At 40.8% G+C, this 27,024-nt stretch overlaps 1 long non-coding RNA gene across 1 annotated transcript; it reads left to right on the forward strand.

Moving 5' to 3' along the window:
• Window positions 1–23,980: 23,980 nt before the first annotated feature.
• LOC117193380 lies at window positions 23,981–24,415 on the forward strand. Its single transcript, XR_004474582.1, has 2 exons — window positions 23,981–24,053; window positions 24,121–24,415. It is a non-coding gene; the product is annotated as an uncharacterized LOC117193380 (long non-coding RNA).
• The last annotated feature ends 2,609 nt before the right edge of the window (window positions 24,416–27,024 follow it).

Raw genomic sequence — 27,024 nt, forward strand, 5'->3', positions numbered from 1 at the left:
GTTGGGGTTGAATATAGCTTTTATTAGAGCCGGTATCTACTAAGATTTTTAAGGTCTGTCCACTCCTCAATCTACACTCTATATAGGGTAGTGAGGAGTTTTTTCTTCTAAAAAATGTAAGTCACTTAGTTGTTCGAGATTCGAGTCGTTATTGTCTGTATCTGGTTCTTGAACATACTCCTCAAGGGTTTGCTCAAAGTCATTTTCGTTTTCATACTCATCTTTCAGTTGTTCGTATTCCACCAAAGTTGCGTAATTTATTGCATCAGGCGAAGAGTTCGTTTGAGTTTCGTCGGTTTCGCCAGTTTGGATATTGAATTGTCTTTGTCTTTTTATACCCGATACTCAAAATGAGTATTGGGGTATATTAGATTTGTGGTAAAAGTGGATGTGTGTAACGTCCAGAAGGAATCGTTTCCGACCCCATAAGTTATATATATTCTTGATCAGCATCAATAGCCGAGTCGATTGAGCCCTGTCTGTCTGTCCGTCTGTCCGTCCGTCCGTCCGTCCGTCCGTCCGTCCGTCCGTCCGTCCGTCCGTCCCCTTCAGCGCCTAGTGCTCAAAGACTATAAGAGCTAGAGCAACGATGTTTTGGATCCAGACATCTGTGATATGTCACTGCTACAAAAATATTTCAAAACTTTGCCCCGCCCACTTCCGCCCCCACAAAGGACGAAAATCTGTGGCATCCACATTTTTGAAGATACGATATTCTCGCGTTTCCATTCCAATCGCTCATGGAATGGGTTAAGGGTTGATGGTCGGTGTAAATTTTTACCTTTGCTCCCCCATAGAGATAATTTCTCAAAGACTTCAATGACCATATTATTGCTAGCATTTATTTTTCGTTTGCTTCATAATTTTCTTCGGCTTTCGAAAGGGTTCGGGAAATGAAGGATATTGGTTTGTCATTTTGAGCAAGAACTGCTCCCAATGCGAAATTTGAGGCATCTGTTGTGAGTTGAAACTCTTTATTGAAATCTGGGTATTGTAAAATGACTTCTGTCGAAATGAGGGTGTTCTTGAGTTTTTTGAAAGCTTCCATTGCCTCTGGGTCAAGGTGAATGATTTTTTTGCTCGAATTGTTTTTAGATACGCGGCCATCTTCCCCTCTTAATAATGAGGTAAGTGGTTTGGCTAGCATTGCATAGTCCTTTATGAATCTTCTATAGTAACCGGACAATCCTAGGAAGGATCTGAGATCCTTTAATGTTTTCGGACAAGGATACTTGGAAATGGCTTCCACCTTTGCAGGATTGGTTTCTATGCCTCTATCGGAAATAATAAATCCTAAAAATTCTACTTTATTTTTAAAGAACTCGCATTTGTCGAGTTGGCATTTAATATTGGCTTGTTCAAGGGTATCGAATATGGTCGCGAGATTGTTAGCATGTGTTTTTTCATCTTTCCCAAAAATAATTATGTCGTCAATATAAATATAGCAGATTTCACCAATATGTGGTCGTAGGATATCGTCAAGGGTGCGTTGGAATATTGCCGGTGCATTTTTTAGTCCAAAAGGGAGACTTGTGAATTCGTATTTACCGTTGTTGATGGAGAATGCAGTTTTTTCGATATCTGATTTTTTTAATAGAATTTGATGGAAACCACTTTTAAGATCTAGTACTGAAAAGAACTTGTTGTTTCCTAGTTGTGCTAAAACTTCATTTATATTTGGAATGGGATATTTATCGGCAACAGTAACTAAATTTAGTTTCCTGTAGTCGATGACTACTCTGAATTTTTTCTTTTGAGAGGCATCCATTTTTTTCGGAACCAGCCATACGGGGCAATTGTACGGGGACCTCGATGCTCTAATTATCCCGTCATCTAGTAGTTCTTTTATTTGTTTCTCTACTTCTGTTTTGGATCCCACTGGTAGGGGGTAACATCGTGAATAAACTGGAGTATCAGAGGTGGTGCGGATATCTGCTTTAATGTTTGTGGTGTAAGTAAGTTTTCTGTTTGGATCTGCGAACAAATTAGAGTGTGTTTTAAAGAGGTTTTCAAGGGTTAGTTTTTGTGTTTCTGTTAGATGTTCTGTCCTATTGAATATGACATTCACTGCTTCCAAGAATTTTTCTTTTATCGGAATAACATGACCATTGTTTATTGTTAGTGTTCGTTTTTTTATGTCAATGACTGCTCCTAATTCTTTGAGGTAGTCATTTCCTCGTATGGCGTCAAATGATTTTAAGGTGGGTAACAGAAAGAATTTTACATTAATATTAGGGATATTAAAAAGGTTTGCAATTTTATGGTGTGTTATTTTTATGCTACCACTAACGGTGATAGCGTTAAAAGTTTTTTGGTTTAAAATTGGGTTATTAACATGTTGGGGTTGAATATAGCTTTTATTAGAGCCGGTATCTACTAAGATTTTTAAGGTCTGTCCACTCCTCAATCTACACTCTATATAGGGTAGTGAGGAGTTTTTTCTTCTAAAAAATGTAAGTCACTTAGTTGTTCGAGATTCGAGTCGTTATTGTCTGTATCTGGTTCTTGAACATACTCCTCAAGGGTTTGCTCAAAGTCATTTTCGTTTTCATACTCATCTTTCAGTTGTTCGTATTCCACCAAAGTTGCGTAATTTATTGCATCAGGCGAAGAGTTCGTTTGAGTTTCGTCGGTTTCGCCAGTTTGGATATTGAATTGTCTTTGTCTTTTTATACCCGATACTCAAAATGAGTATTGGGGTATATTAGATTTGTGGTAAAAGTGGATGTGTGTAACGTCCAGAAGGAATCGTTTCCGACCCCATAAGTTATATATATTCTTGATCAGCATCAATAGCCGAGTCGATTGAGCCCTGTCTGTCTGTCCGTCTGTCCGTCCGTCCGTCCGTCCGTCCGTCCGTCCGTCCGTCCGTCCGTCCGTCCGTCCCCTTCAGCGCCTAGTGCTCAAAGACTATAAGAGCTAGAGCAACGATGTTTTGGATCCAGACATCTGTGATATGTCACTGCTACAAAAATATTTCAAAACTTTGCCCCGCCCACTTCCGCCCCCACAAAGGACGAAAATCTGTGGCATCCACATTTTTGAAGATACGATATTCTCGCGTTTCCATTCCAATCGCTCATGGAATGGGTTAAGGGTTGATGGTCGGTGTAAATTTTTACCTTTGCTCCCCCATAGAGATAATTTCTCAAAGACTTCAATGACCATATTATTGCTAGCATTTATTTTTCGTTTGCTTCATAATTTTCTTCGGCTTTCGAAAGGGTTCGGGAAATGAAGGATATTGGTTTGTCATTTTGAGCAAGAACTGCTCCTAATGCGAAATTTGAGGCATCTGTTGTGAGTTGAAACTCTTTATTGAAATCTGGGTATTGTAAAATGACTTCTGTCGAAATGAGGGTGTTCTTGAGTTTTTTGAAAGCTTCCATTGCCTCTGGGTCAAGGTGAATGATTTTTTTGCTCGAATTGTTTTTAGATACGCGGCCATCTTCCCCTCTTAATAATGAGGTAAGTGGTTTGGCTAGCATTGCATAGTCCTTTATGAATCTTCTATAGTAACCGGACAATCCTAGGAAGGATCTGAGATCCTTTAATGTTTTCGGACAAGGATACTTGGAAATGGCTTCCACCTTTGCAGGATTGGTTTCTATGCCTCTATCGGAAATAATAAATCCTAAAAATTCTACTTTATTTTTAAAGAACTCGCATTTGTCGAGTTGGCATTTAATATTGGCTTGTTCAAGGGTATCGAATATGGTCGCGAGATTGTTAGCATGTGTTTTTTCATCTTTCCCAAAAATAATTATGTCGTCAATATAAATATAGCAGATTTCACCAATATGTGGTCGTAGGATATCGTCAAGGGTGCGTTGGAATATTGCCGGTGCATTTTTTAGTCCAAAGGGGAGACGTGTGAATTCGTATTTACCGTTGTTGATGGAGAATGCAGTTTTTTCGATATCTGATTTTTTTAATAGAATTTGATGGAAACCACTTTTAAGATCTAGTACTGAAAATAACTTGTTGTTTCCTAGTTGTGCTAAAACTTCATTTATATTTGGAATGGGATATTTATCGGCAACAGTAACTAAATTTAGTTTCCTGTAGTCGATGACTACTCTGAATTTTTTCTTTTGAGAGGCATCCATTTTTTTCGGAACCAGTTATACGGGGCAATTGTACGGGGACCTAGATGGTCTAATTATCCCGTCATCTAGTAGTTCTTTTATTTGTTTCTCTACTTCTGTTTTGGATCCCACTGGTAGGGGGTAACATCGTGAATAAACTGGAGTATCAGAGGTGGTGCGGATATCTGCTTTAATGTTTGTGGTGTAAGTAAGTTTTCTGTTTGGATCTGCGAACAAATTAGAGTGTGTTTTAAAGAGGTTTTCCAGGGTTAGTTTTTGTGTTTCTGTTAGATGTTCTGTCCTATTGAATATGACATTCACTGCTTCCAAGAATTTTTCTTTTATCGGAATAACATGACCATTGTTTATTGTTAGTGTTCGTTTTTTTATGTCAATGACTGCTCCTAATTCTTTGAGGTAGTCATTTCCTCGTATGACGTCAAATGATTTTAAGGTGGCTAACAGAAAGAATTTTACATTAATATTAGGGATATTGAAAAGGTTTGCAATTTTATGGTGTGTTATTTTTATTCTACCACTAACGGTGATAGCGTTAAAATTTTTTTGGTTTAAAATTGGGTTATTAACATGTTGGGGTTGAATATAGCTTTTATTAGAGCCGGTATCTACTAAGATTTTTAAGGTCTGTCCACTCCTCAATCTACACTCTATATAGGGTAGTGAGGAGTTTTTTCTTCTAAAAAATGTAAGTCACTTAGTTGTTCGAGATTCGAGTCGTTATTGTCTGTATCTGGTTCTTGAACATACTCCTCAAGGGTTTGCTCAAAGTCATTTTCGTTTTCATACTCATCTTTCAGTTGTTCGTATTCCACCAAAGTTGCGTAATTTATTGCATCAGGCGAAGAGTTCGTTTGAGTTTCGTCGGTTTCGCCAGTTTGGATATTGAATTGTCTTTGTCTTTTTATACCCGATACTCAAAATGAGTATTGGGGTATATTAGATTTGTGGTAATAGCCGAGTCGATTGAGCCCTGTCTGTCTGTCCGTCTGTCCGTCCGTCCGTCCGTCCGTCCGTCCGTCCGTCCGTCCGTCCCCTTCAGCGCCTAGTGCTCAAAGACTATAAGAGCTAGAGCAACGATGTTTTGGATCCAGACATCTGTGATATGTCACTGCTACAAAAATATTTCAAAACTTTGCCCCGCCCACTTCCGCCCCCACAAAGGACGAAAATCTGTGGCATCCACATTTTTGAAGATACGATAAAACCAAAAATGCAGAATCGTAGAGGATGACTATATGTTCTAGAGTATTAAATCTCAACCAGATCGTAGAATTATTATAGCCAGAATCAAGAAAACAATTTCATTCTTTCTCGCTCTGTCTCTCTCTAACACACAGGTTTCATGGTCGGCTTTGCACATTGCAAAATATGAGTTCAAGGATCTCAAAACCTATAAGAGCCAGAGCAACCAAATTTGGTATCCACACTCCTGTGATATCTGACCTTGACCGGTTCGTGTCCAAATTTGGCCACACCCCCTTCCGCCCCCGCAAAGGACGAAAATCTGGGGCATCCACAAATCTCAGAGACTATTACGGCTAGAGTAACCAAATTTGGTATCCGCACTTCTGTTAGATCTAACTATAAAACGTATATCTCATAATTTCGCCCCACCCCCTTCCGCCCCCACAAAGAACGAAAATCTGTTGCATCCACAATATTGCACATTCGAGAAAACTAAAAACGCAGAATCATAGATAATGACTATATCTATCAGATTGCTGAATCTGGATCAGATCGGATCATTTTTGTAGCCAAAAGCAAGAAATCAATTTGCAGTGGCCACGCAGCGCCCGACGTCACGCTCAGACTGATTTTCTGTCTCTCTCGCACGCACTCTTTGTCGTGTGGTTCAATATTAGCGGCGTCTGCCGCAGGAGAGCCATACTGACTTAGTATCGGGTATAACTGTAGAGTTGCGGTGTACGCAGCAACTCACAACGTTCCCCCTCGTTTCTATTACATTTTGAGTTGTTGGGGGTCGTTTTCCTGCTTGAAAATGCGGACGATTCATATAGTTGACATTTCTAGTATGGAGACTTGGATCTATCTCCATTGGTTCTGGTTTTGGCATTGGCTTTGGTGCGATCGGACGATTCGGAATGTTATTCTGAGGGAATTGTTGACGGGGATAACTCTGTGTAATTTGAGGTGTTTGGTAATTATAGTTTTGTCTGGGAGGAACTGAAGGTTTCTATTGATTATACTGGTGGTACTGAAGAAGTTGCCTAAAGTTATTATAGTTGATATTTGATCAGGGTGCTGGAATTGGTTTTTGGTTTGATCCCCTAAATCCAATAGTTGGTGCTTTGGCGTTAGCATAATTGGAACGATAGTTCTGGTTTTCTAATTTTAAACAAAGGTGTAGAGCTGATGGGAGGTCTGCTGGTTCTTTCATACCCAGGAGTCGAGGAAGATCTCCTCGTAGTCCTCTGACAAAAGTATCTAAATCTTTATCGCGGTATAGTTTGGTCATTAATTGTTCTGCTTCCCTTCCTAATTCCATGCAACCTATTTTATTTAGAATCAGTGACATTTGGTGATAAACGACTTGATGATAATCTTCCACTGACTGTTGATTTCCCTGCACTAGCATGGTCATCTGGTACTCTGTAATGTGCCAGAAATTCATATTCGTAGAGGTGTGAGATTGTATGTACGGATGGAGGTTGTACATACTTTTTTTGACGGTCAGACACCAATAGTATAGCAGGATTTCGGAACGTGTACCTCTAGCTATGCTCTAACTAGCTCGCCGGAATGTCGTGGGATCTTTCCTACTCTCCTATCTGCTATACGAACACATTCGCAAAGATGTTTTAGGTACACTTGATTTAATGTTCAAAAGGAACTCTACAAAAGAAATCAAAAAGAAAAGAATGTGAATTTTAACTAACTGTTTAACCGACTACCGACAAATAGTCAGGCTATATTCCGTCGCTCTTGGGGAACTCAGATGACTTTGACCCCTTCTCTACCCTCCCTACCTTTGTATGCCGTTTAATCGACAGCATAACCCTCATCGAGCGCATCTCTATTTGATCATCGGACTTCCTCAGGCTCTACTCAGGACAAACACGAAAGGTTTAATGTTCCAATATTATCTACTAATTATTATTTAATAATTCAAAATTTAAGGGTTTGGACTTCATGGTTTTCCAGATAAGTATAAACTTAGCATAAAGTAATTAAATAAAGAAGTAGGAAATAGTATCCAGTTATACCTAGTTATATGTATATATGTATATAGGACTTATGTGTAGAGAATATGGCGTAAAAGAAATTAAATTGGAAAGAAGAGAAAAATGATATATGATGATATATATCATATCATCATATGATAATTATATAACTAGAAGGCAAACGTGAAAGAAAAACTAGTAGCCGATCCGCTTTAAATTATGGCACGGATATGGTTGTTTTATATACCGGAATAGAAGTTTTATAAGACAGATATATATTTCGAAAATACTCGAGAATTCCGTTTAAGGAAGTTTCGTAACTCACTCATACTTTATACGAATTATCCGGCGTGTCCGTTGAGCTCAAGGGGCGACGTAGGAACATATTCTGAGGAAGGGAGAACAATTATGAATATACAGGTCTTCACTTCTAATTCGGATGAAACACCGATTTTCTTTCCATTCCATACCCGTACGACGACGATTTGCCACTCAACGGCTGATCTTAAAAAAATGTGGTTTTCATTTGCGCTAATTTCTAATTATGGGTAATTATATACATTATTGGTTTTTTTTTTTTTTTTTTAAAATCTAGACAATACAAAAATAGTTAGTGCGTAGCCTAATCTTTAATAAATGGAAAATCTCATGACGAGACTCAAAACTAATACTTTGGTACATTTTCACACGACGACTATTAAACGGCAGTGTGGATCGCCGCAGAATAATGTTTTATTTTCACAGTTTGAGAGCCACTCCACACATTGCGAAGAACGACATGCGAAAGCCTTAGCCGCGCGCTTAATTCATAAGCGAGAAGGGTGACGAGTGCGGCATATTAGTTTCTCCGAATTCGCAAAAAAACTATTCTTCTCGTCTTACTCCAAAATGTACTTCAGCTCAAGTATGCCTCCACATAACTTCGGGTTTCACTCTAGTATATCTTTGAACGGCTCTTTCTGGTTTATTTGGTTGTAGTTATCGTTGGTTTATGTAGATGCTGGTTCCTGGGAAATCCGAGGTCTTTCCCAGATCTACTAAGAAATCGATGGACTTTGACGACCTCGTTCTTGGAGGTGTCGAACGTAGTAAGATTTCCAGCCCTATGATACGAGACTGTTAAAGCTGTGTCACTATTGTAAGGTCCAAATACCTTTTATTTTTCTTAATCCAAAAGGAATAATGTAGTCCACCAGAACTTCAATTTACTTGGCACGTGTTTGATTGCACAACGTTTTCAAATTCACTTGTATATATATATTTGTATAAAAAGACACATCCGAATTCGCACAGCTTCACTATAGCAATGATCTAGCCAGAAGTTCTATTACTTGCATTAGCCCTTACGATCGGAACTTTACCTTCCACAACCAACGGGGTAATCGTACGATTTTAGACAAAGCTTACACCTTGCTTCCCTAGATAACGGAGTAATCGTACGATGCTAAGCAAAGCTTACACATAGCTTCCACGACTAACGGAGTAATCGTATGATTTCTAGTAAAGCTTTAAAACATAACTCCCACAAATCCACGCTGCTTCTCTAAATTAGACATTAAGCTCTTCAATGGAAGCTTTAACTACTGCTCTCTTGTAATTGATCTCTTATCTTGTTTTTGTAAAGAGCAGAGTTAATGTTAAACGCGAGGGCCGCACTTCCCAAGCTGTTCTCTGGAGTTTTAGAGTCACAACTGGCCACTACACCATAGTTGAGGAAGCGCTAGTTTTAACTGGCGAAGCCTAAACGGAAAAAGGACAGTTGCCTAGTGTTTCACTTGTATGTCTTTGAGGTGAAATATTCCTAAGTTTTTACCCTGTTCGTTCTTCAGTTGATAATAGGATGAGCCAACTCGTCTAGATACAACGGCTGAAATAAAAACCGGCGCTAACTTTGCATTGAACTTTTTAATAGCATTGCTTTGGCAGAAATTGCGGGCAAGTACTGGCTCTCCAACCTTAAACTCTACTTTCCGACAGCGTAGATTATATCGCCTAGCATTTTGTTCATGTGACTCTTTCACCTTTTCCTTTGCCGATTCGCGAATAATTTGTAGTGCTTCCGGATAACTAATGCGGCTATCCTCCGATAAGAGTCTTAAGCGGCGAAGCAACTCATAGTCTTTGCCATTCAGAATCATATTTTGTCCAAAGGTTAGGAAATAGGGCGAGTACCCGGTGCTTTGGTGAATGTTGGATCTGAGAGCAGCACTGATTTCCGGTAATTTGGTATCCCAAGTGGAATGATCCCGGCTTATGTAAGCTCTTATAGCTGCTAACACCGATCTATTGAGTCTCTCACTGGCATTCGCCTGTGGTGAATATATCGCCGTACGAATATGTTGTATCCCAAAGCGGGTTAGAAAAGCCTGAAAGGCTCCAGAAACGAATTGAGATCCGTTATCTGTTAATATCACCTCGGGGACTCCAAATGTACAGAACAAATAATTTTCGAGGTAATCGCACACCCGATTGGAAGTAAACACCCTAAGGGGGCATAGGAAATGAAATTTTGTGAAGTGATCTACGATAATAAGTAAACCAATATGCCCTTTCTTGGATCGGGGATATGGACCCAGCAAATCCATATAAAGCTTTTGAAACGGACGATCAGACACCATTGGTTTTCCCATGGGTGGTTTCAACACGGTGTTCGGGTGTTTGGTGTGACGACACACTTCACAATGAGTTACATACTCACGTATTTGCTTGTTCATTTTTGGCCAAAACAAATATCTTTTAATCTTTTCGATGGTTTTCCCTACTCCACTGTGAGCGGCATTGGGCGGATCATGAGCCCGCGAGATTACACCCTGGGTGAGTTCCCTAGGAATCCACAATTTCCAAGATAGATTATCTACATTATTTCCCTGATCAGGTTCGGTTCTTTTGTAGACAAAATCATTGAGAATCTTCAAGTCTGGTAATTTGTCTTGCTTAGCGCGAATGTTATCAATTAAGGTCATATATTCTGGTGATTTAAATTCTGCGGCAGACAGATCAACTATCGGACCCTGCTCTTCCATTTCAGAAACAGTAATTTCCCCTTTACGCGATAGGGCATCCGCTACCACGTTTAGTGAGCCCTTCCGGTGCGTTATCTCAAAAAAAAATCCCTGTAGTTTTATGGCCCATCGAGCTAATCTACCAGACAACTCCTTCTGACGCATAAGCCATTGTAATGAGGCATGATCGGTTATCACCTCGAATGCCTGACCTTCTACATAAGCACGAAACTTTTTAATTCCCTTTATCACCGCTAAACATTCTAATTCCGTGACTGAGTAGTTTTTCTGAGCTTTAGATAGCTTCTCGGACATGAATGCTACGGGTAATTCTTCTCCTTCTTCGTTTTTCTGAGCTAACACACAACCAATTCCTACAGTACTAGCATCACATAACAGCAAAAAGGGTTTTGAGAAATCAGGAGTAGACAAAATGGGAGCTGACGTCAGGCACTGTTTAAGTTTTTCAAATGCCTGATTGGCCAAAGGGTTCCACGCATACGCTTTCGGTTTCTTTAATAGTTCTGTGAGGGCGCAACTTACCGTTGCATAATTGTCAACGAAACGACGGTACCACCCAGCAAGACCAAGGAATCGTCGCAATTGTTTTACCGTCTTGGGAACGGGGAATTCTTTAATAGCTTCAATTTTACTCGGATCCGTCTTTACCTGTCCGTATCCAATGATGAACCCCAGATACTTAATCTCACGCATGCAAAAGTGCGACTTGGCAATGTTTATCGTAAGATTAGCCTTTCGTAAGTGTACTGCAACTTCTCTCAGTAACATTAAATGGGATTCGAAATCGTCTGATAAAATTAGTAAGTCATCGAGGTAAACAAACACTCTCGTACGCAAGTTAGCAGGTATTACCTTATCCATTAAACGACAGAGCGTTTGTGAGGCATTGGTTAGACCAAAAGGCATAACTTTGTATTGATACAGCGGTCGGTTAGGTATGGTAAACGCGGTGTATTGGCGTGAAGACTCCTCTAGGGGAATTTGCCAATAAGCATGCTTCATGTCGAGTCCCGTTATGTATTTGGCAGGTGGCAATCGACTGAGTATCCCATCTATATGGGGAAGGGGGTATGCATCTTTTCGGGTATATTTGTTGATCTCTCGAGAATCAAGGCATAACCTATTCTTGTTCCCTTTCTTTACTAGGACGCAATTGCTACTCCATGGACTATTTGAAGGTTCTATCACGCCCAGCTTAATCATCTTCTCTACTTCTTCGAACATCACTTTCTCTTTCGCGGGGGAAATGGGCCAATGTCGTTGTTTGACGGGTACTTCGGCATTGATTACCATAGAATGTTGTATTAGGTGTGTACGACCTAGTCCGTCGCATTCATATGACGGGGAAGGTTCTTATTACCGCCTCTAATTGGTTCCTTTGTTCTTCATTTAGGGAATGCATTTTAGGCGTTTCCTTCATAATCGTGTCGTCTCTATTCTCCAAACAGCTCACAGTTCCTTCTCGGGTCAATAATTGGGATAGAAGACCGAAATCTTTCCAAAAGTCAACTCCTAAATAAACATCTTGCTTTAAATCTGGTATGATAAAGAACTCTACTTCCTTAACTATTTTACGGAATTCAATCGGGACCACCAATTTGGACACTACGGTACAAGCTTCGTTGCTGGCAGTGCGTATGGTTCCCAAACACTTCTGAGACTGTGGGTGATGTGCTAAAAAGGTTGCTGCTCTCCCACCCAAACAACTAATGGTTGCTCCTGAATCCAGCAAAGCCTTATAAGTTTGCCCTTCGATCATTACCTCCGTGTACAATCGGTTATCTGAACTCAGAATAACTGCTGAGACTAAACGTTTTCGAACAGATTGGACCTTTTTCCAGAACGCTCGTCTCCGGACCGTCGATCGTTTGGGCTTAACTATCAATTTAAACCACGTATTCACATTTTCTGAATCTAACTCTTTGCTCTCCATCGTTTGAGTCGCTACATCTATACCTGTACAAATTTGGTGTAGTATCATATCCGGTTTTACGTCAACTACCCCTTCGGAAAGCCCTCTTAAGGTAGTTGGCTTACTTTCGTTTAGTTGCTGCTCTTGGTCGGATGTACTGACTGGGCTCCGGTCGGTACATCCCGTTTCAAGTTTTTCGCTGGGTTACATTTGACGCATCGAGGTTTATAAATATCCTTAGCACCACACCCATAGCAGAAAATTCGTCTTTCTCCTAAACAATCATCAAAACGATGCCCTTCCTGGTCGCAGTTCCAGCATACTAGTTTCTTACGATAAATCTGCGAAACGTCTTCTTCCTCCATATCTTCATTGTCCGTAAGTATTTCTGCTACATTCGGTTTGCTGAATTTACCTCGTGGAAAAGGGTTATGGTTGTCTTTACAGAAGTTTTCATGCTTGCGAACTTCTTCTCTCAGGCCAGTTCGATCGCTGATTTTGAGATGCAAGAGTTCATATCTGAGGGCCGTTTTTGCGTTACGTTTTAAAATGTCTACTAACTTATTTTCGCTAACCTCGTGTGAGAGCCTGGACACTAATTCTTCGACGGCCGTCTGGTAATCGTTAAACGATTCACCCTCTCTCTGACGGCGTTTTCTAATCAACTCCCACAAGTCGAAATCATCTTTAGCATCATCGAATCGTTGTCTAAATGAGGCAGAAAAAGTTTGCCAAGAAAACTGTGGGTTCTTTCTATGGAAGTTCCAAAACCAATCGCTGGCTTTAGACGAGAAAAGCAGATGCATATTGTCACAGAGTAATTCGTAATCGTTATTTAAAGTGAAGGATGTAAGTGAACGAACCCTGTACAGGAATTCGTCGACGTGCATAGCGTCTTTGGATCCGTCAAACTTTAGTCGCCAACTGGCTAAGATATTAGCGGCCTTCCCAGGAGCTATTGCCCTGTTAGAGACATTTGGATGTGGTAATCCCCTTTCCCTTTCATTTTCTGAAGACAACGAGTTTCCTGTTATATTAGGCTCGTGATTTTGCCTTGTCGCTTGCACAGGCGTGCTATCTGAAGCTATAGTCATCCTACCTAATTGTCCGCGTAGATTTTCTTCGATCAAATTCTTAACGAATGAACTTAGCTCCACCATCATATCTTTCTGCTCACCTTTTATCAGGGCTTGTATAACCTCAAGGGTTCTTTCCGACATATCTCCTTCGACCGACCTATGGCTGATGCTGCCCAAAGAACTATCCCGAAATTGTTGAGACTGCAACCTAGTATGCATCCCTCTGCGCGATGTAGTTCCCCGTCCCTGTTTAGGCCTAGCCCCTCTTGACTTTTGAAGTCCTCTCTCTGAAGCGTTTGACTCCGGGTTGGATCCCCCTTCTAACGGCACTATACCCGAACCCATGTCGGGTGGTAATTCGGCTGCTAGAGTATTCTCATCAAACGAAAGTTCCTCCGGATTCAACTCCGCCCTACATACGGGGCAATTTCTGTTATTTTTCACGAATTCTTTCATGCAAGTATCATGATACCTGTGCCCACAAGATGCAGTACATATTAGTTGACTTCTTCTTATGGCTTCTTGACATATACCACAGATCTGGGCGTCCACGTCACCCGACGCCTTGCCCCCTGGCGTACGTTGTACTGGTGACATGTTAAGGTAACCCAGTAATACGAGTTCTGATCACTAAATGTGGAAATCCCTAATTATAGGACCAAAGCTTCAATAAATTCTACAAAATTTTCCTAAATACCCAATATTTGTCCTTTTCGAGCTTGACTCCGTCCGATATACACTTTCTCTTGTCGCCGGAATATAACCTCAATGAAATCTAATTTGGTCTATGGTATGTTTATGTGGTCAGTAACCTTGGCAATGGCTAATTTCCAAATCGATATCTAGAAAATTAGACTTCCGAAAGCCATCGATACTCTTCCCTCATAAACTCTTTTGGGGTTATCCTATTATAATTTGGCCGACCTATCCGCCTTTGTGAATAGCTGTCGTATATTCGCAAATTAATTCTGGTAACAAAAAAAAATCAGTTTCCATCCCTTGCTACCTGGCGGATTCTATTTGGTTAGGTATTCCGAAACTCAGAATCTTAAACCCAAAATTCCATCAATATCCTCCGTTACAGTAGTTGGACGGGAAGTATTAATTTTAATGTGGAATTTAAAATTGCAACGAGCAAAGTTTTTGGGGGTTTTAACCAGTAGTAACTCGTACTCTGGCCCCACGTTGGGCGCCAATCTATGTAATGTGCCAGAAATTCATATTCGTAGAGGTGTGAGATTGTATGTACGGATGGAGGTTGTACATACTTTTTTTGACGGTCAGACACCAATAGTATAGCAGGATTTCGGAACGTGTACCTCTAGCTATGCTCTAACTAGCTCGCCGGAATGTCGTGGGATCTTTCCTACTCTCCTATCTGCTATACGAACACATTCGCAAAGATGTTTTAGGTACACTTGATTTAATGTTCAAAAGGAACTCTACAAAAGAAATCAAAAAGAAAAGAATGTGAATTTTAACTAACTGTTTAACCGACTACCGACAAATAGTCAGGCTATATTCCGTCGCTCTTGGGGAACTCAGATGACTTTGACCCCTTCTCTACCCTCCCTACCTTTGTATGCCGTTTAATCGACAGCATAACCCTCATCGAGCGCATCTCTATTTGATCATCGGACTTCCTCAGGCTCTACTCAGGACAAACACGAAAGGTTTAATGTTCCAATATTATCTACTAATTATTATTTAATAATTCAAAATTTAAGGGTTTGGACTTCATGGTTTTCCAGATAAGTATAAACTTAGCATAAAGTAATTAAATAAAGAAGTAGGAAATAGTATCCAGTTATACCTAGTTATATGTATATATGTATATAGGACTTATGTGTAGAGAATATGGCGTAAAAGAAATTAAATTGGAAAGAAGAGAAAAATATGATAATTATATAACTAGAAGGCAAACGTGAAAGAAAAATTAGTAGCCGATCCGCTTTAAATTATGGCACGGATATGGTTGTTTTATATACCGGAATAGAAGTTTTATAAGACAGATATATATTTCGAAAATACTCGAGAATTCCGTTTAAGGAAGTTTCGTAACTCACTCATACTTTATACGAATTATCCGGCGTGTCCGTTGAGCTCAAGGGGCGACGTAGGAACATATTCTGAGGAAGGGAGAACAATTATGAATATACAGGTCTTCACTTCTAATTCGGATGAAACACCGATTTTCTTTCCATTCCATACCCGTACGACGACGATTTGCCACTCAACGGCTGATCTTAAAAAAATGTGGTTTTCATTTGCGCTAATTTCTAATTATGGGTAATTATATACATTATTGGTTTTTTTTTTTTTTTTTTTAAATCTAGACAATACAAAAATAGTTAGTGCGTAGCCTAATCTTTAATAAATGGAAAATCTCATGACGAGACTCAAAACTAATACTTTGGTACATTTTCACACGACGACTATTAAACGGCAGTGTGGATCGCCGCAGAATAATGTTTTATTTTCACAGTTTGAGAGCCACTCCACACATTGCGAAGAACTACATGCGAAAGCCTTAGCCGCGCGCTTAATTCATAAGCGAGAAGGGTGACGAGTGCGGCATATTAGTTTCTCCGAATTCGCAAGAAAACTATTCTTCTCGTCTTACTCCAAAATGTACTTCAGCTCAAGTATGCCTCCACATAACTTCGGGTTTCACTCTAGTATATCTTTGAACGGCTCTTTCTGGTTTATTTGGTTGTAGTTATCGTTGGTTTATGTAGATGCTGGTTCCTGGGAAATCCGAGGTCTTTCCCAGATCTACTAAGAAATCGATGGACTTTGACGACCTCGTTCTTGGAGGTGTCGAACGTAGTAAGATTTCCAGCCCTATGATACGAGACTGTTAAAGCTGTGTCACTATTGTAAGGTCCAAATACCTTTTATTTTTCTTAATCCAAAAGGAATAATGTAGTCCACCAGAACTTCAATTTACTTGGCACGTGTTTGATTGCACAACGTTTTCAAATTCACTTGTATATATATATTTGTATAAAAAGACACATCCGAATTCGCACAGCTTCACTATAGCAATGATCTAGCCAGAAGTTCTATTACTTGCATTAGCCCTTACGATCGGAACTTTACCTTCCACAACCAACGGGGTAATCGTACGATTTTAGACAAAGCTTACACCTTGCTTCCCTAGATAACGGAGTAATCGTACGGTGCTAAGCAAAGCTTACACATAGCTTCCACGACTAACGGAGTAATCGTATGATTTCTAGTAAAGCTTTAAAACATAACTCCCACAAATCCACGCTGCTTCTCTAAATTAGACATTAAGCTCTTCAATGGAAGCTTTAACTACTGCTCTCTTGTAATTGATCTCTTATCTTGTTTTTGTAAAGAGCAGAGTTAATGTTAAACGCGAGGGCCGCACTTCCCAAGCTGTTCTCTGGAGTTTTAGAGTCACAACTGGCCACTACAACTCTAATGTACTCAGGTCTCTCTTGCCACCGTAGTGTAGGGTTAAACATTTGGAAATAGCATTCCAATTAAGAGGAATGTTGTATGATTCTAATGCCGTATCGGCATTTCCGACAATCTTGTTTCGAATGACTTGAAGGATCCCAACGTACTTTCGGGTTCCTACTATGTCTGCAAAGTCCCCTAGAATCCTATCTGCTCCCTTCTTCCAGGAACTAAATTCGTTTAAGCTTCCCGAAAATTCCCGAATACTTTTCACTAAGTCTGGGATTTTGTCGTAGTCACTCGCATGGTGAGGAAGTGCAGGGTTTACTTCTTGATCAACTGCGTTGAGGAAGTCCGTGTTAGGGTTAGGTGAGGCTCGTTCGAATAAAGTGTTCACTAAATTGGTTACCAAGGATGTAATTTCTTGCCTACTCATATTTGTACGAGCATTGGGGTCTTGAACCAGAACGGCAGGTCTGATTAGGTTATTAGGATTTTCCATTATGTGCAAGTATTAAGTATTTGTAAGATATGAATATGGTTTTTGAAATATGTTAATACGTATTTTGTTTGTTTTAGCTTTCGTAGGTTTGGGTTTTTATTTTCTTTTTCCCTTTGGGGTTTTGTTTCCCGTTTTATAATTTTTTGAATCGCGCGGAAAATTTTTTTTTTTTTATTTTTTCACTTTTGTGAATTTTTTTCTTCACTTTATTTTACTTTCACTTGAAAAAAATGTTTTTTGGTTTTCGTCGTTTTGTTTTTGTTTTACTTACCTTAACATGTTGGATGTGACTCCTCCTCCAACGGGCGCTCCGGAATTGGTCCCTTTTATGATGGTATAACCTTACTGAGGTTCCTGGACTTCGCCCCTTTTTGGTTGGTTTTCCTGAGTACGGAACTTTCAGGAATTGGAGTCACCGATGGGTTTGGTGTAGTATCATATCCGGTTTTACGTCAACTACCCCTTCGGAAAGCCCTCTTAAGGTAGTTGGCTTACTTTCGTTTAGTTGCTGCTCTTGGTCGGATGTACTGACTGGGCTCCGGTCGGTACATCCCGTTTCAAGTTTTTCGCTGGGTTACATTTGACGCATCGAGGTTTATAAATATCCTTAGCACCACACCCATAGCAGAAAATTCGTCTTTCTCCTAAACAATCATCAAAACGATGCCCTTCCTGGTCGCAGTTTCAGCATACTAGTTTCTTACGATAAATCTGCGAAACGTCTTCTTCCTCCATATCTTCATTGTCCGTAAGTATTTCTGCTACATTCGGTTTGCTGAATTTACCTCGTGGAAAAGGGTTATGGTTGTCTTTACAGAAGTTTTCATGCTTGCGAACTTCTTCTCTCAGGCCAGTTCGATCGCTGATTTTGAGATGCAAGAGTTCATATCTGAGGGCCGTTTTTGCGTTACGTTTTAAAATGTCTACTAACTTATTTTCGCTAACCTCGTGTGAGAGCCTGGACACTAATTCTTCGACGGCCGTCTGGTAATCGTTAAACGATTCACCCTCTCTCTGACGGCGTTTTCTAATCAACTCCCACAAGTCGAAATCATCTTTAGCATCATCGAATCGTTGTCTAAATGAGGCAGAAAAAGTTTGCCAAGAAAACTGTGGGTTCTTTCTATGGAAGTTCCAAAACCAATCGCTGGCTTTAGACGAGAAAAGCAGATGCATATTGTCACAGAGTAATTCGTAATCGTTATTTAAAGTGGAGGATGTAAGTGAACGAACCCTGTACAGGAATTCGTCGACGTGCATAGCGTCTTTGGATCCGTCAAACTTTAGTCGCCAACTGGCTAAGATATTAGCGGCCTTCCCAGGAGCTATTGCCCTGTTAGAGACATTTGGATGTGGTAATCCCCTTTCCCTTTCATTTTCTGAAGACAACGAGTTTCCTGTTATATTAGGCTCGTGATTTTGCCTTGTCGCTTGCACAGGCGTGCTATCTGAAGCTATAGTCATCCTACCTAATTGTCCGCGTAGATTTTCTTCGATCAAATTCTTAACGAATGAACTTAGCTCGGTTATTTTTTCACTTTTGTGAATTTTTTTCTTCACTTTATTTTACTTTCACTTGAAAAAAATGTTTTTTGGTTTTCGTCGTTTTGTTTTTGTTTTACTTACCTTAACATGTTGGATGTGACTCCTCCTCCAACGGGCGCTCCGGAATTGGTCCCTTTTATGATGGTATAACCTTACTGAGGTTCCTGGACTTCGCCCCTTTTTGGTTGGTTTTCCTGAGTACGGAACTTTCAGGAATTGGAGTCACCGATGGGTTATACCGGACAATATTACGAAACATTGTGAGTCACACCGGTAATTATTATTGAGACCGACGGCTGCAAGTTTTTGCAGTTTTCGCGAACGTACTAAACTTTTTTCTGTGTTGTTCACTAGTCAGGTCCCTGCTCGGGCGCCAGTTAATTTTATCCTTATTCGAAAGACAAAATAAAAGACTGTTTTGATTCTGTTCACTTTAGCGAAGTGCTTTTATTAAATATCAGAATGTGACTGCTTAAATCTAGAATTATAATTCTTAAAGAAACCTATCGATGAACGCGGCAGAGGAACTTCGGCAGAGGCCGAATTGTTGGGGTCTTCAGAATTATTGTAGGCGGCGGCGTCGGTGGCGACAGCGGAGTTGCAGTTATTGACCGGCAATAGGAAGTCAATGTTGCTGGTCGATGTTGGGGGTGAAGAACAGCGGAGTCATCAAAAATGCATTGTCGACATTATCGCAGTCGCGACGTCGAAGACGGGGTGGGGGCGATGGTTTCTCGTGAAGTGCTGACTTGAAGTGGAGCGCATAAGCACTTCCAGAAATACAATGTTTCGGTTCTTGTTTTAGGCCGGAAATGGTTTTTACTTTTTGTGTGAATTGTGACGGAATTCTTGCGCATTGTTATTACAATTGGGTAATAAACTATTGGGCAAGAATTTTTATACTTTTTTCTGTTTTAATTGGAAATAAGAGTATTGAACTCTTAGGGTGTTAACTTATACAAATTCCGGTACTTTAAGCTCTCATTCTCTGCGCAGCTGCAGCCGCGGTTCTTGACTTTTCGTGTCTTGCATTCTCGCTCTCGCGTCTATACATCGTCGCTTAAGCGGTAATTCATTTTCCGTTGTTGTGTCGAATTGCACAACGGTTAACATGGACCACGATCCGAATACAGGCGCGGGCGGAAATATTGTGGTGGCTTATTCCAGACTGAGTCTGTATAAGCGTAAAAATAAAGGCCCATAATGAATTGGAGGCTCTCGATCAAAACGAGATTGGGAGTGAGCTGCGCGAAATCTTCGATACTCTTTTCATATCGTTGAAAGCTGAGTTGCTGGCTGCTATTGAAGTAAGCCAGTCACACGCCGCTGCCCATTCTACGACTCTGCCAAGCCATTCCGGACATAGTACCATCATCATGGCTCACAAGCAGCGACTTCCTGAGCTGAAGTTGCCCAAGTTTTCTGGTGGATACGTCGAGTTTTCGGATTTTATGGCAATGCTCAAATCGGTGATTGAAGCGGATGCGGATCTCAGTGACATCGAGAAATTCCAGCACCTTCGCTCTTGCCTCGCTGATGCGGCTTTGGATTCGGTTCGATCGTTGGAGCTCTCCAGTGCCAATTAAATAAACGCTTTAATAACAAAAGACTTGTTTTCCAGGCACACATCAAGAAGATTCTTGGGCAAAAGAGGGTAGACTCGCCTTCTGGTAAAAGGCTTCGGGAGTTTTCGGATGCAGTCAATTTACACATGCGAGCGTTGCAGACATTGTGAACTGCTGAGGAGATTTCAGGATTCATGGTCAACATGCTGCTGCAGAAGTTGGATTCGAAGACGCAAACCAAATGGGAGGAGCACACATCGTCGGATGCTATACCTACCGCAGAGGAATTCTTCGAGTTCTTGCAGCAACGCTGCCAGAAAATGGAGCGATTGGAATATGCTACAGCGACACACGCTAGTAGCGATCAGGTGGGAAAAAACCATTCCTATACGCAGGTTAAGAAAACGTTTGTAGCTTCCAACTCTTCCGCCGACCCGTCTGTATGCGTCTTTTGCCACTCAGCGGGCCATGGAATATACTCGTGCAAGATATTCGGAAATCTCTCACCGTTGCTGCGCCACAAAGAAGTGAAGAAGCTTTCCCTATGCTTCAATTACCTAAAACCGGGGCACCGGACCCGCGCATGCAATAGTGGAAAATGTCGAGTATGCGGCGGTAGGCATCATAGTTTGGGCATAGCGTCATATCTCCGACGACATATCTCCGCCCAGTACATTTTGCCGGCGGAATTATGTGGCTTTTTTTCTGGCGGACTTATGTCGTTTGAAAGCGTCATATCTCCGCTCGGAGATATATTTATGTAATATGTAGATAATTTATTGTTTTTAAACATGTGCATAGAATAGAATGTTATAGAATATTTTTTTCTGTGAAATAGGCAAAGCGTGCGAGGCGCGCGCCAAAAATATGCCGCATTATTCTGCTGCATTCATTCCGATTCGGTTGCTCAGACATTAAGAACATGGACTACGAAAATATTAAATTTGAATTCAGAGAAGGAAGCCGAGCGGGCTGCTCGTTACTGTTGTTTTTATTATGCGAGCAACAAATTTATGTAAAAAACAAACAATTAAAACTAGGCGAAACCACATATGTGTGCCGGGTTAAATTCTGTAAAGCCAGAGTTTATTTAAGTGCAGACAAATCTAGAGTTTACTCAAATCCTGAATATGTTGTGCATAGCCATGGCCCTCAGAGTGATGAAATGGAAAAAATCAGTGCTCTTAGTGAAATAAAACTGAAGTGCGAAAATAATAGCAATTTCGACACCAAAAAAGTATTCACTGATGTTCTTGCTGAGTAAGTTAATATATTAGTTAAAATTTTAATAATACATACTGCCTTGCTACATATGTTTGTACAGTGGCTCACAGCTTAAATGAAGCAACCGACCGCTGAAGTATATACATATGTACATATGTATGTGTACATGTATGTATGTGCATGCGAGCAGACAAGAAATGCACACAGACTGATGTATTATTATACCCGATACTCAAAATGAGTATTGGGGTATATTAGATTTGTGGTAAAAGTGGATGTGTGTAACGTCCAGAAGGAATCGTTTCCGACCCCATAAAGTATATATATTCTTGATCAGCATCAATAGCCGAGTCGATTGAGCCCTGTCTGTCTGTACGTCCGTCCATCTGTCCGTCTGTCCGTCCCCTTCAGCGCCTAGTGCTCAAAGACTATAAGAGCTAGAGCAACGATGTTTTGGATCCAGACTTCTGTGATATGTCACTGCTACCAAAATATTTCAAAACTTCGCCCCGCCCACTTCCGCCCCCACAAAAGACGAAAATCTGTGGCATCCACAATTTTAAAGATATGAGAAAACCAAAAACGTCGAGTTGTAGAGAATGACCATATCTTTAGGACTGCGAAATCTTAATTGGATCGTATTATTATTATAGCCAGCATCAAGAAAACAATTTCATTTTTTCTCGCCCTGTCTCGCTCTAACACACACGTAGCATAGGCGGCTTTGCTTAGAGTAAATCATTAGCGCCTAGATCTCAGAGACTACAAAAGCTAGAGCAACCAAATTTGGTATCCACACTCCTAATATATCGGACCGAGACGAGTTTGTTTCAAAATTTCGCCACACCCCCTTCCGCCCCCGCAAAGGACGAAAATCTAGGGATATTCAAAAATCTCAAAGACTATTAAGGCTAGAGTAACCAAATTTAGTATCCGCACTGCTGTTAGATCTTACTATAAAACGTGTATCTCAAAATTTCGCCCCACCCCCTTCCGCCCACACAAAGGACGAAAATCTGTTGCATCCACAATATTGCACATTCGAGAAAACTAAAAACGCAGAATCATAGATAATGATCATATCTATCAGATTGCTGAGTCTGGATCAGATCAGATCATTTTTAAAGCCAATAGGAACAAATGAATTTGCAGTTGCTACGCAGCGCCCGACGTCACGCTCAGACTGATTTTCTGTCTCTCTCGCACGCACTCTTTGTCGTGTCGTTTAATATTAGCGGCGTCTGCCGGAGGAGAGCCATACTGACTTAGTATCGGGTATAACCGTAGAGTTGCGGTGTCCGGAGCAACTCACAACGTTCCCCCTCGTTTTTCTATTCAATTAATTAGGAAAACAAAAGGTGAAGCGGAGATTGAAATAAATTATGACTCTGTCAAACGCACTTTGCAAAGAAAAAGACAGCCTTTCTTGCCAAAGCCTCCATCTTCTGCAGAGAATGTTCTGGAAGCTTTTCAAGACGAAAATATTATGAACCGCTTTGGAATAACCAAGGGAAATACTGCAAATCAGTTCTATAAAAAAGTGTACGCATCGAGCTCGTTTGCTTATTGCATATTTTCATAAGACAAGGTAATCACCTTGATGCAAGCCAACATTCCGGAGCATAATAGGCATTATTTAATTGATGCTACATTTAAAGTGTGCCCTTTTGGAGATTTTAAGCAACTTTTAATAATTTATATTAAATATTTGCAGAAGGTAAATTTCTTCTTATGCTACACTTTATTTACTAACTCTAATCAAAATTTTTTTTAATTAAATAACCCTTTTTGTTTTTGTTTTGATGACTCGCAAAACGGAGCTGTGTTATCAGCATTTATTTACTTATATAGACTCGAACATTTGCTGCCTTAAAGGAGCATCCTTTATATCAAATTACGAAAAGGCAATGCGTAACGCGTTAAAAGGTCTGCATCCCAACATGAGTTTTTACGCCTGTTGGTTTCATTTTACTCAAGCATGCAAGAAAAATGCCAAGCAATCAAGTGGTTTTGAAAATACGCTGAAATGCAATAAGAAAGCTTACATGCTATTTATGAAATTTTTGCACTTGCCGCTTTTACCAGAAAGCAAAATTGTCGAAGCATTTAACCTTCTAAAAGGCGAAGCAATAAACTTAAATAAGAAGCTGTTTTCTCCATTTTTAAAATATTTTAATAGACAGTGGCTTAAAAAGGTATATTTTATTTATTGTTTAATAATTGAGTTGTATTTTACTTATTAATTTGTAACCCTAATTTTATAAGAGGGACCAAAAAGCATATCCGTGTTTAAGAGGTCAACTAGAAGCACGAGCTCAGTAGAAGCTTATAATTTGAATTTCGGAAATAAAATTCGGCCAAATGGGCACTTTTTTAAATTTGTTCAATGTCTTATTGATGCAGAATATGAAAAAAGTCACGAGTTTGCTTTACTCTTTCAAAATGGTGGTAATGGAAATCAGACACAAAAGAAGAAATTACGTGTAAGTTTAATAAATTTTAAGTTAATCGTTCAAAATAATATGTTAGCTTAATTATTTTTGTTCTCAGGATCGCTCAAAAAAAATAATGGACGCAATGGATCTTTTTAAAAGAGGTGAAATAGATATACAGGGATTTCTGACATGCACTGTTTCCTTAGCTGACCGCTTTTCAAAGCAGGACTTCTTTGAAATCTTCCACATCGTCACTTTCATCGAATGCTTCTCATTCAAGTCAGTCATCTGATAAATCATTGGTTCAAATGAATCCATGCAATGTGTGCCTATGTAACCCAAAGTCTGTGTTGTTGCGCCCGTGCAATCACGTAAACATTTGTGGTACATGTTGGGATCAAATTGTGGCCCACAACCAAGCAAAAAACGACTTGGAAGAAAATGAAAATATAAAGCCAAAATGTCCAAGTTGCAACCGAGAAGTCGAAGAGGCCATACGTAATGTTTTTATTTATAATTAACTTGTGTAAGTTAAGAACGACAAAATTTAAGAAAACTGCTATTATGATTTCTGTGTATTTGGACTATTGCACATTTTTTAATTTCAATAAAATCATGTTATAAAATGAAATGCTGTCAAAAATGCTGTCGTTTCGAAACGACATATCTCCGCCGTGTCACAAACGACATATCTCCGCGCGGAGATATGACGTTTTGAAACGACATATCTCCGCCGTTCCACAAACGACATATCTCCGCGCGGAGTTATGACGTTTTGAGACGACATATCTCCGCGCGGAGGTATGTCGCTTTATATGTCGGATATGTCGTCGGAGATATGTCGCTACCCCCATAGTTTTTTGCACTTCGATAGTATACAGCCCACAACACAAAGCTGCCCAGGGATTACTCCTCCCGATCTGGCCGTTCAACCGGACACTTTCCGTTGCTCAAAATTCTGCTAGCAGCTCGTCTCTACCTTCGTCTCCCTCTCTTGCTGCCCAAGGTCTTCACTCTGATGTCGTGCTTCTGGCTACAGCCGTGGTTCTCGTGAAGAATCGGTCGGGCGTTTTAGTTCCTTGTCGTGCCATTTTAGATTCAGGATCGCAGCTGCATCTCGTCACATCCAGGTTCGCCCAGCAGCTTCAGCTTAGGAGAACTCAATCGTCTGCACTTGTGTCTGGGCTGGGCGATACCAGCGTTTCTACTGAGGGATCCACCATAAGCATTTGTATGCATTCTCGCACCTCTGCTTACACAACTACGCTTACTGCTCTCATCGCCCCCACGATTACCGATTCTCAACCAAGTATGACAGTAAATGTATCCGATTGGAGTATTCCATCTAACATTCAGATCGCTGATCCTGCATTTTTCAATCCTCAACGGGTTGATCTTCTCATTGGTGCGAGCGTTTTTTATGATCTCCTCTGCGTAGGGCAAATCAAACTCACCGATGGACTGCCTCTTCTGCAGAAGACCCGGCTTGGGTGGATCGTATCTGGCGGTGGACAGAAGGTATCAAGCTCGGCGCTTTTTGCCACGCACAATTGTCCAGATTCGATAGCTGAGTTGGAAGCAAGGTTGGATAAAACTCTTCGTATGTTTTGGGAAGTCGAGAATTGTGTGGAGGCTGGGTTGAATACCAAAGAAGAAGACGATTGTGAAGCACATTTCGTAAGCCACCTTTCACGGTTGCCATCCGGGGAGTATGCAGTTCGTCTGCCGCTAAATAACAATACTGATCGTTTAGGAGAATCATATGCTCAGGCTTATCGACGGTTCATCAGTCTGGAGCGAAAACTGGAGTGTAATCCTACACTCAAGGAGCGGTATTCCGCCTTTATGAGGAAGTACATTGATTTGCATCGTATGCACCAAGTCAATCCTGATTCCCGTAGCCTCTGCAAATATTTCTTGCCTCATCACTGTGTCCTAAAGGAGGACAGTACGACGACAAAACTCAGTGTCGTTTTCGATGGATCCGCAGCTACATCAACTGGATATTCTCTAAATGATGTGATGATGACAGGCCCTGTTATTCAGCCTGCATTGTTTAACATATTGATTCGCTTTCGAACATATCCAGTCGCTCTCACTGGGGGCAATTGTAAAATGTACCGCTGCGTACGAGTGTCTCCACCCGACAATTTGTATCAGTGCATCCTATGGCGAGATTCCATCGAGTCCGAGGTTCAAGTCTACACATTAGACACCGTCACATACAGGACGAGGGCTGCATCATTTTTAGCGGTCCGCGCAATGCACCAGCTGGCCATCGAAGAGGGTGAGTCCTACCCTCTTGGCTCAGCTGCTCTGCGGCAGGAGTTTTATGTGGATGCCCTTATTTCGGGCGGTAATTCGGTCGCACAGGTCATGGACAAGATGCACCAAACATCAGCTTTACTGTCCCGTGGTAATTTTAGACTTAGGAAATGGTGCTCCAGTCACCAGGAAGTACTTGAGGGAACCCCTGAAGATGACATAGAGAAGTTCCTAAAGTTCAATGATGGAAGCGACATAGCCAAAACTCTCGGCTTAGCGTGGGACCCTGCTTCGGATCAGCTGCTTTTTGCCTTGTCCGCACTGGACACAAACTCAAAGCCATCAAAGCGGTCGGTTTTATCAACGATTGCGTGGTTCTACGACCCTCTTGGATTGATAAATCCAGTCATTGTCAGGTGCAAAATCTTCCTTCAGCAGCTTTGAAGAGAAAATTTGGATTGGGATGAAAGCCTACCCTCAGCGTTGCATTCAACTTGGATGGACTTGAGAAATAGTTTGGCAAGCATTTCTCGGATCTCATTTACTCGCTTGGTGCTTCGTTCTAGTGTGGCTACAGAAGTTCACGGATTCTGTGATGCCAGCTTAGAAGCATATGGCGCTTGCGTGTATGTCGTGTCCAGGGAAGCCCAGTCTTCGAGCCACGTTTTGTGCTCAAAGTCGCGAGTGGCGCCGCTAAAGACTATATCGATTCCTAAGCTGGAATTAAGTGGAGCACATTTGCTTGCGAAAATCA

This window comes from Drosophila miranda, assembly GCF_003369915.1.
Source record: "Drosophila miranda strain MSH22 chromosome Y unlocalized genomic scaffold, D.miranda_PacBio2.1 Contig_Y2_pilon, whole genome shotgun sequence".
Classification (NCBI taxonomy): Eukaryota; Metazoa; Arthropoda; class Insecta; order Diptera; family Drosophilidae; genus Drosophila; species Drosophila miranda.